Here is an 8,707-nt window from a genome sequence, read left to right as displayed (position 1 = left end):
TCTCAGATTTTTCTCTGTCTGTACTCCGTATCTGTAAAATAAAGATAATGTTGCCTAAGTAGTTTAACTTTTGGAGAGATGTTGAAGTGCAGTGAGAGCAGTGTGAGGTTCTCAGTTGTCATGAAGGCTAACAAATAGCCTAAATAAAAATACCTATCTCTAAAATGATGGAATAAAATAAGGCAGAAAATGGGATGGTAGTGGGAAAGTGAACTAGCAGTTATTGACAGGATACCAAAGTACATGGAAAAGGAAGAATGATGAGAGTTGCTGAAAGTGAGAGCTGGTGACTAGTGAGGCAAGTGTGTAGCTTAAATAGGAGAGGACTGAGTCTGGATACCCTGAGACCTGCTGAGTTGTCTCTTGAATGTACCCAGGCTCTTCAAGGAAAAAAACATTTGTAGCATCCAGCTTACTGCTGTGAAGCACAAAGAAAGAAATTATATGGACGTTTAGCTTATATTTGGTAGTTTGTATTTGAAGGAAATTGATTTGAAACACTGGAATCACAGGCAACTTTTATTGCCCTCTCACAGTTAAGGAAAAAAACCCTTAAAAATGTCAGCTTCAAAGGCCATAAATAACTCCCTTCTTGCTTTTATTGTACCTTCCTGGCTTACTAAAATTTCAGCTTAGAGAGAAAGTCTTCATTTTCTGGAAGGGGAAGAGGGAGTTTTTATTCATCAGACTTAAGGATTCTGGATACTTACAAAAGAAGCTGGCATGTGTCCCTGCCAGCAACTTGTTGAGAGGAAATGGAGTAAGAATAAGAACATTGAAAACTGAAGGGAATTGATTTCTGCAGAGTGTTCTTTGTGGCTCGACTCACTCACTGCTAGGATTTCTCATTGTTTTGTTTACATACAGCCAAAGAGTGTATGTTTTCCCATTTCCAAAACATTGTCAATTTTCGAAGGATTCTTCTCAGGTAGAGATTGTTTTCATATGGCAGGAGACTGAGCTTAATGCAGCTTTTTATTCCCTATGAGAGTTTGTCAGAGCTGGAGCTAAGATTGAAAATGCTTGTCCTGTAATTCCAATTTTCCACTTACCAGCCTGGTTATTTAGTGGTTCTTCTTTTTTAGATTTGTATTAATGTGAAGTTTTAGCAGAAGCTTAATATGGGGGGAAAGTTTTAGCTGTTATCAGTTTGTTCCTTTATTCATGGATAATGAGGGTAATGTTTAAAATTCTCATTTGAAATAGTACATCTGTGTAATTCCTAATCTTTTTTGAGCAGCAATGGAACCAAAATTATTGAGGAAGTAACTGCAGTTTGACTCAGAGAATGGTATGGACGGCAGAGTTGTGCCTGGCTTTATTCCAAAGGCAGTCTGGTTCTAGTATGTACACAAGAGAAATTCGTTTCCTTAATTAGCTTTGCCAGTGCTTGCATAAGGACTGGCGTACTAGCAAGCATATGTATCTAACTTCTGTTTTGCCGTGGCATGTCTTATACCAGACTGTCATGAGTAATGCCCTTAAATGTTTTAAGAAACGCAAAACCCCATAAGCTTGCTTTTCTCTATAAAGTTGTCCTTATGTACTCAGGACATATGAGCACCTGATAAAATCCTGTCTGCAACAGAGGACAATTCAATTTTCCTTTGTTCTTCATAGAGTTTAAATGGACCTAAGTAGAACTCTGTATGAAAGTTGTGGTTAAAATAACAATTTGACTTTACTAATAATAATGGCTGGTAGAAAGAACAGCACAGCAAGGGAAATTGATTTTTTCATTTGATTGTATTAGCATTTCATTAGCTTTACAGCTAATTCATGGAAAACCTAAAATGCACAGGCTTCTAGAGATCCCTCTGAAGTGTTCAGACTTAGCTTATATACGTTCTATAAACATTCAAGAAATACAGGCAGGATAAAAGGTGGCTGTCTACTGAGTGCCAGGACACTCAAATGTCTCTACCAACAGTAGATTATACCTACTGGCCAAGAACAATCTTGAGAGTAATTCATTGTGTTCCCTAACCACATCCAACACTTACCATCAAAAATTAATTGTCAAAGATACCAGTTTTCCAGTAGTATCTGTCTTAATGACCCTATGGCTATAGAACAGTTAGCCAGCTGGCCTAAGAGATCTGCAAGATTGACCTCCAACCTTGGTTTTCAATGCTGTCTTCACTTCCTCTCCTTGCTAAGAAACACGTGAGCAAAATCAAAAACCTTTATAATCCTGTAAGTGCCCAATCAAGCTGCTAGAACCAAAGGCCGTGTAAAATACAGAGTTACAGTTGTGACTTTTACTAATGGTTTATATGTTACAGTACGGAACTTGTGTAATGCAGTGGACTGGATCAAAGGTAGCCTGGATTGCATTTTGAGCTCTTTGTCGTCTTTTATGTTTCTGTTTTTCTGCTTCTCCCTCTAAACTGTTTGTGTTTGAGGGTGGCAGTATTTCTGTGATTGTGTAGAATACCTAGAACACTGGGTTCTTAACTCCAGTGGGAGTATTCCCAACCTTGATGATGTATAATATAGCACATATTTTTATGAACTGAATGACACATCTTTATTTTCCTGTATCATACCCTTGCAGTCCATCTCATTGGAAACCTGCACTGAAGTTTAAAACCTGTGAAGAGTTAAAGAGTAGTAGACTTACAGGCTATGCAACTGTACAGCACAGTAATAAATACACCCTTAGCAATGGTCATTTATTAATGTATCATGTACATTACAATGTAAATTCATGACTCTAAGGTGTGTATCCCTCTATACATACCTGCGTGTATGTACATTCTTGTTACATGGAAGTGCTCCTGTTACTTTTAAATAGAAATGTAGATAGATAACACTTAAATCAAGAAGCAGGCTAGGCCCTCTGGTACATAAATTCGAAAGGGAGGAGGAGCACAAAACCACATATAGTATCTAGAGGCATTGGCTGTCTCCATAGGTAATTCTTTTAATGGTATTTACTGGCCAAGAGGAACAGGAGCTAGTTCGTGACAGCCCTGACCTCAGGCAAGCCTATCCATCACAGATTGAAACTTGAGCGGGAAACTACTCTACGTGCTTCATTGTGGTCACTGTTCTAACCTCCAAGTAGCAGATGTCTCATTTCAAATACAAACACTTGCCCCCGCAAACTGGAAAAGTGAGTTCCCTAGGGCAAGGCAAAATAAGCTGTCTCCAGTGGAAAAATAACTCACATGGATTAACTTCTTGGCCATCTGGAATAGTTGTGATGCATAGTTTCACTGGTGCTGTTGAGGAGACTAACCTTTCTTTTGTCTCCATTATAGACATTCCAAAGAAAGGTTGAGATCTAGCGCTTGGTTAAACTGGAAAAGAACTTGCTTTGTCAGTATTCTGACTAACTTTTTTGTATCTAGAAACTACTATAATCACTGGCATAAGATGTCTTTAGTAAACAGTGTGCTGAGAGTTGTGAAGTGAAACTAAATTTAGAGTGTCGCTAGATAGTTTCCTGAGGCTGTTTGTCTGTTCTATTGCAGTTTTGCCCTTTAAAGAAGGGCTGTCAGACACTAAGCATAATCTCTTGCTCAGATTAGACAAGAAGGCCTGTACAGAAACGTAATTCAGTCTTTGGCAAGGAGAGTAGATGTTACAACTACTTGTAACTTCACCAAGCCCTAAGACCTGAATGTGACTGGCTGCATGTGAAGAGTTGGTAAACCCCTAAGATAATCTTATGGTCTTCAGGGAACTAATTTATACTCCTGACTGGAGTTGACACTTTTTGCCCTGTTTTCATGCATAGCATTGCTACAAACACAAGTAAGGGATAAAGGGACATTTGCCTCAAAAGGGATGTGCTGTCTGGACAAACCATCTTTCTATCCATTTCTTGTTTTCCCTCATACTTAAAATGTATGTATTTATTTTCTTGTGACTGTCCTAGTCTGTAATAAAACAGTCCTGCTGCTGTGCTTTACATAACCCTTTTCCTGCCTATTTTTCCTCTCTACGCCAACAAACCAGGAAGACTGTCCAGAACGTGATCTTATATATTCTAGTCATTCCATCCTGCCCCAGAAGCATTTGTGCATGGGACAGATAAGTTTTCACTTCTGTCTCATTTTCTTTTTCTGGTGAGTATTGAAGTCCTAGTTCCATTATATGGAACATAATATTGAGGGTAAGTATCAAAGGAGCATCAAGGTGCTATTAAGTGCACTATACAGTCACTAATCTGGAGATGAAGATACCATGGACACCAGGGACGACTGGGACGTGCTGCAGGTGGCACAACTCATCAGTGATCAGATGCAAGTTACTTTTCTGAGAGGAAAAGGAGGTGAAAAAAACACCAGTTTTAAAGCCAATAGTATATTACCTATGACTTATTTCTATTAAAACTAATGCCTTTTTGCAGAGATTTGTGTTTCTGGCATGTTGGAATGTATCCTGTCTAGTGAAAGGATTTCTTTGCTAGTCTTTGCGTTTGTAGGTATACAACATCCCTGGTGTTAAGAATAGCAAATTTTCACTTTTTCAGTAATTGATTTCCTTTTTTAAAAAAAAAGCCTAATAGTAGTATCTGTCCCTTAACACTGGTGTTCTTCTTTGTTCTTGAATCAAGCTGCTATGGAGGATCATTTATAGCAAAGGAAGAGTTAAACAAGCTGGAAGAAGCCTAGCACTATTGACTTTGCACCACTCCAGATTCTTAGCAGATGCTTTGTCAGGCATTTAGGTAGCAGCCCAGCCTGAATAGAAAGAGTCAGGATAAGAATGGATATTAAGGATCTGAGGACAATGAAAATAGTGCAAGTCTCGTATAATGAAGGTATTGCAATACATTAGAACCTGTCAGTTTTCAGCTGAATTGCATAATATTTATCTGCAAACAGTAATACCTTAATTGTACAGGAAGAAGAGACAGAGGATGTCCCATGTTCATGTTTACTTCTCTTTCCTGTCTTGAATGTTACCCGTATTGATACTGTAAGAACTACGTTGCCTTACACATGCAATGATCTTCCTTTAGTAGCTTCATGTTCAGCAGTAGATTATAAATATCTATATTACATATTTAAGCGTCTTTCCCTGTTTCATATGCATGATTAAATAATGAGTTAAATCAGAAATGCGTTCTTCTCAATATGCTAAATTAATGAGTAAAGGGCACTGTGTTACAATATTACTGCCTCAAACTGTTTAACAGTTCTGCAAATCTCACTACGTGAAGTAGGGAGAAAGAGGTGTCGTGCACTCTCTTATCTTCAAAAAAAAAAAAAAAAAAATATTCAAAGTATGAAACAACTAAATATAACACAAAATGCATATACCTCTGTAATCGAAGATAACTCATATTCAGCAATGCTTGGCAAAACACTAGCCTAAGAAAGCTGAAACACGTTATCCAGCTGAAACTATGGGCGGCGAATTTTTAGGTAAACAACATAATTTTTCTACCTGAATTGGACTAAACTGCCTGCATGTGGATTCTGTATCCTAAAAACTATATGCAATTATGTAGCAGTAATAATTTTAGTATGTTCCCTGATTTTCAGGAGAAATTATATTTGGAATTCAGTGCTGCAAGGTCTTGAAAGTTCGTGCAGTTTAAAATGCCTTAATTTCTCAGGTAACCTCTTCGGGAGCTGTTGAGACTGTAATGTGAACGCAAGCAGAATTTTAATGGCTCTACTCAGCCTGAAGAAGGGCACCACAGGGTGCAGATCTAGTTTCTTACAAAGTATTTTTCTGGGTCTAGGTTTAGGCTTTTTAACTCTTACATAAAAATGCGATGTTCTTCAAAGTGCGTTTTTTGCTGAGCCCTTCTTTGGCAGCAAACATACACTTCACAGTTTCGATTGTTTTGACCATTTCAGACAAAGAGACAATTAAATAAGACGCTTACATATTACTGCATTACATTGGATATTTATTCCTGTGGTAGTGAATAAACAAGCAGAAAGTTAACTAGCTGGATTTTAGATCTGCTTTTGTTGTATCTTTAGATGTTAGATGTAAGTTGGTTTTAAAATGTGTTTTCCTTGGTTACGTTATTTTTTAAATTATGGAGAGAAAAAAATAGTTTTAAAAGCACTTTCATTGCAAATTGACATGACAATGCTGGCTGAAGTGTTTTGTGGGAGAATCCTATGACAAAACATGCTTGTCATCAGTACTGAGTGAGATGAAAAGTACCACAACTTGCCTTGGAGCATGTGGTTAATTATTTTGTTTATTTAATGTATTTGATCAGGTTGTCATGATGTGTGAAGCATCTGAATGTTATCTGAGGTAGAGATCAAAACATGAACTTTGCAAACTTTTCATTTTCTGATTAAGACTTTGTAAATGAAAATCAGTTATGCCTCCTTGTGTCTTTAACAGAAAGGTGTTTCACTGAGCTGTGAACATTTCCTTCAGAATTTGGTTGGTAGAGCACTGTACAAAGACACTCCTGAAGCACTTGGTCTGCAGCTCCTAGTCTAAAAAAGATCATACTGATGATCTCTGTGCACATCACCATTTTCAGCGCAAGTTGTGGTGAAAGGATATAAAGCACATCACAGCAATCTACAGGTTGAGAAGCCGAGTTCCTCCTCTGACATATGTGTGCCTTTGTTTCCTAATGAAATGAGTCAGATCTGAGGATTTTCCATTTCGGGGTCAGATCCATGAAGATTACCCTAAGATGATGAGCACATGAGAAATACATTCTTTATTTACAATGTCACCACATTCATCCTTTGATACATTATAGAGTATCGTGGTGTCTCTCTCCTACTCACTTTCTTTTGGTGTTAAAAACCTCAAAAAGAATACCTGTCAACTTCCTTTATCTCAGAAGAGCCCTGGGGTCTCATCACTGTTAGTTGAAATTTTTATGATTGTTAAACTATGTGCTAGATTCAGACACATGATGACTTAGAAGAGTGGAATTTGATAATAAAAGTCAGTGTCCTGGTTTGGCCTAAAACAGACCAATTTTCCTTTCAGTGATTTTTACTTTCAGCTAAGTCTCTTCTAAGTAACTGCACTTTCTGAAACTAACTACCTGTTTTGCAGACAGTGTCTGCTTCTAGCACTGATAACGCTCGAAGTTTATAGTTATCACTGAGGCACCGGTAGGGATGTTATGCAGAAAGGCTCTTGCTGTACTTGGTCTTAGAGAAACCAAGGTCACTGCTAAATTCCTCACTAATTACGAGTGAGGAGCCGTAGAAGGGTCGGACCTGCAGGGAGGAGCGGACAGGACAGGTGACCCAAAATTGACTGAGGTATTGCATCCCATACACGTCATTCTCAGTATAAAGCTGAGGGATCACAAGGGTCTCGGCCCTTCTTCTATGGCCGGTGTCCAAAGAGGACTCTGTCCACTTTTCTGCTGCCCCCGATCCCGATCCGTGCATCCCTGAATCCAGTTCCCATCTGTCGCTGGGCCCAGCCTGGGCCTTCCCAGAGCCTGCCCTGCAGTGCCAGGGGTGATGTGACTGACATCGGGAGAGCTCGGTCTTGGTTTTGTATATATTTGTATATATTTAATTATTTCCATTATTATTATTATACTCTTTTCATTATTATAGTTTATTAAATGTTTTAACTTTCCAACCCATAAGTCTCTCTCCCTTTTCCCTTTCCCTTCCCCTTCTGGCAGGGGGAGGAGGGTTAATAGAGAGCGTCTGCCACCAGTGTAATAGCCACCCCAGCCTTAAACAGTGACAGTCAGCTTGTTGAAATTTTAAGTACATCATGCAGTGGGTACATCTCCAGAGTTTGTATCACTTTACATATAAGCATAGAACTGCCCTTAAAAACAAATCATACCTAACTCTAATTTTTCTAGCTAAAATAGAAGGAATTGCTTTCGTGTTATTTCAACTGATTAAAAAAACCCACTCCTTTAAAATGTTGTTCTTGTCCTGTGTCAGTCCCTCTTCTATTACGTAAAAATTAGCATAAAAGGTCAATCAAATGCTATAAACAATTTTTTTTAAACCTTCAGTTTCCTAAGCTATGGTGCTGATCAATCTGGGCTAAAATATAATTTTAGGCAGGTGTTTTCCTCTGAATCCAACCTGCTGAACTGTAATTAGGTATTCATGTGGCCTTACAACCTCATCACTGTAGTTTTTGAATATTGCATGAATTTTACTAGTTTTAAAATAATTTTCTGCCACATAGACATGTGACAATCAGGTTTATTTTTTAATTTTTTTTTATTTTGTTTTGTTTATAACATTTACACTTGTCTGGGAAATAGAAACTTCTTACAGCAAGTAAAGACAGTGAGAAACTCTTGAAAGGTCAACAATTTTAAAAGAACAACAATCCTGGTTACTGTTGAAAATGTTTGCTTTGCTAAGCAAACTTCCTGAGTTAAGGTAAGGCAAGGAAATACCTTGCTACCTTGTTGATCTACTTGCTTGGTTTATGTTCAGGAGGAGCACTTTTATGAATAGACTATACAGGACGAGGAAACAAAAAAAGGGGGTTTTATTATAAAGCTAACATAGAGCTTTCAAAACATTTTGTATAGTCCTGTGCAACATACATTAAATGACTGTCCCTATTTTAAAAAGCTAATGATGTAAATGATAAATATGAGTAGGCAAGAAAAAGCAAGTCAAGGTGAACAACACAGATCGATGCTAATTGCAAGGCAAGAACAAATGTTAGCTGCATTTGTGTTTTCCTTAGCCAATAACAGAATGGGTTTATCAATGCATTGCAGAGCACGTAACTTTACAAAAGCAGTTGTCTGAGG

This window comes from Nyctibius grandis, chromosome 5, assembly GCF_013368605.1.
Source record: "Nyctibius grandis isolate bNycGra1 chromosome 5, bNycGra1.pri, whole genome shotgun sequence".
Classification (NCBI taxonomy): domain Eukaryota; kingdom Metazoa; phylum Chordata; class Aves; order Nyctibiiformes; family Nyctibiidae; genus Nyctibius; species Nyctibius grandis.
This window is presented reverse-complemented; position numbering follows the sequence as displayed.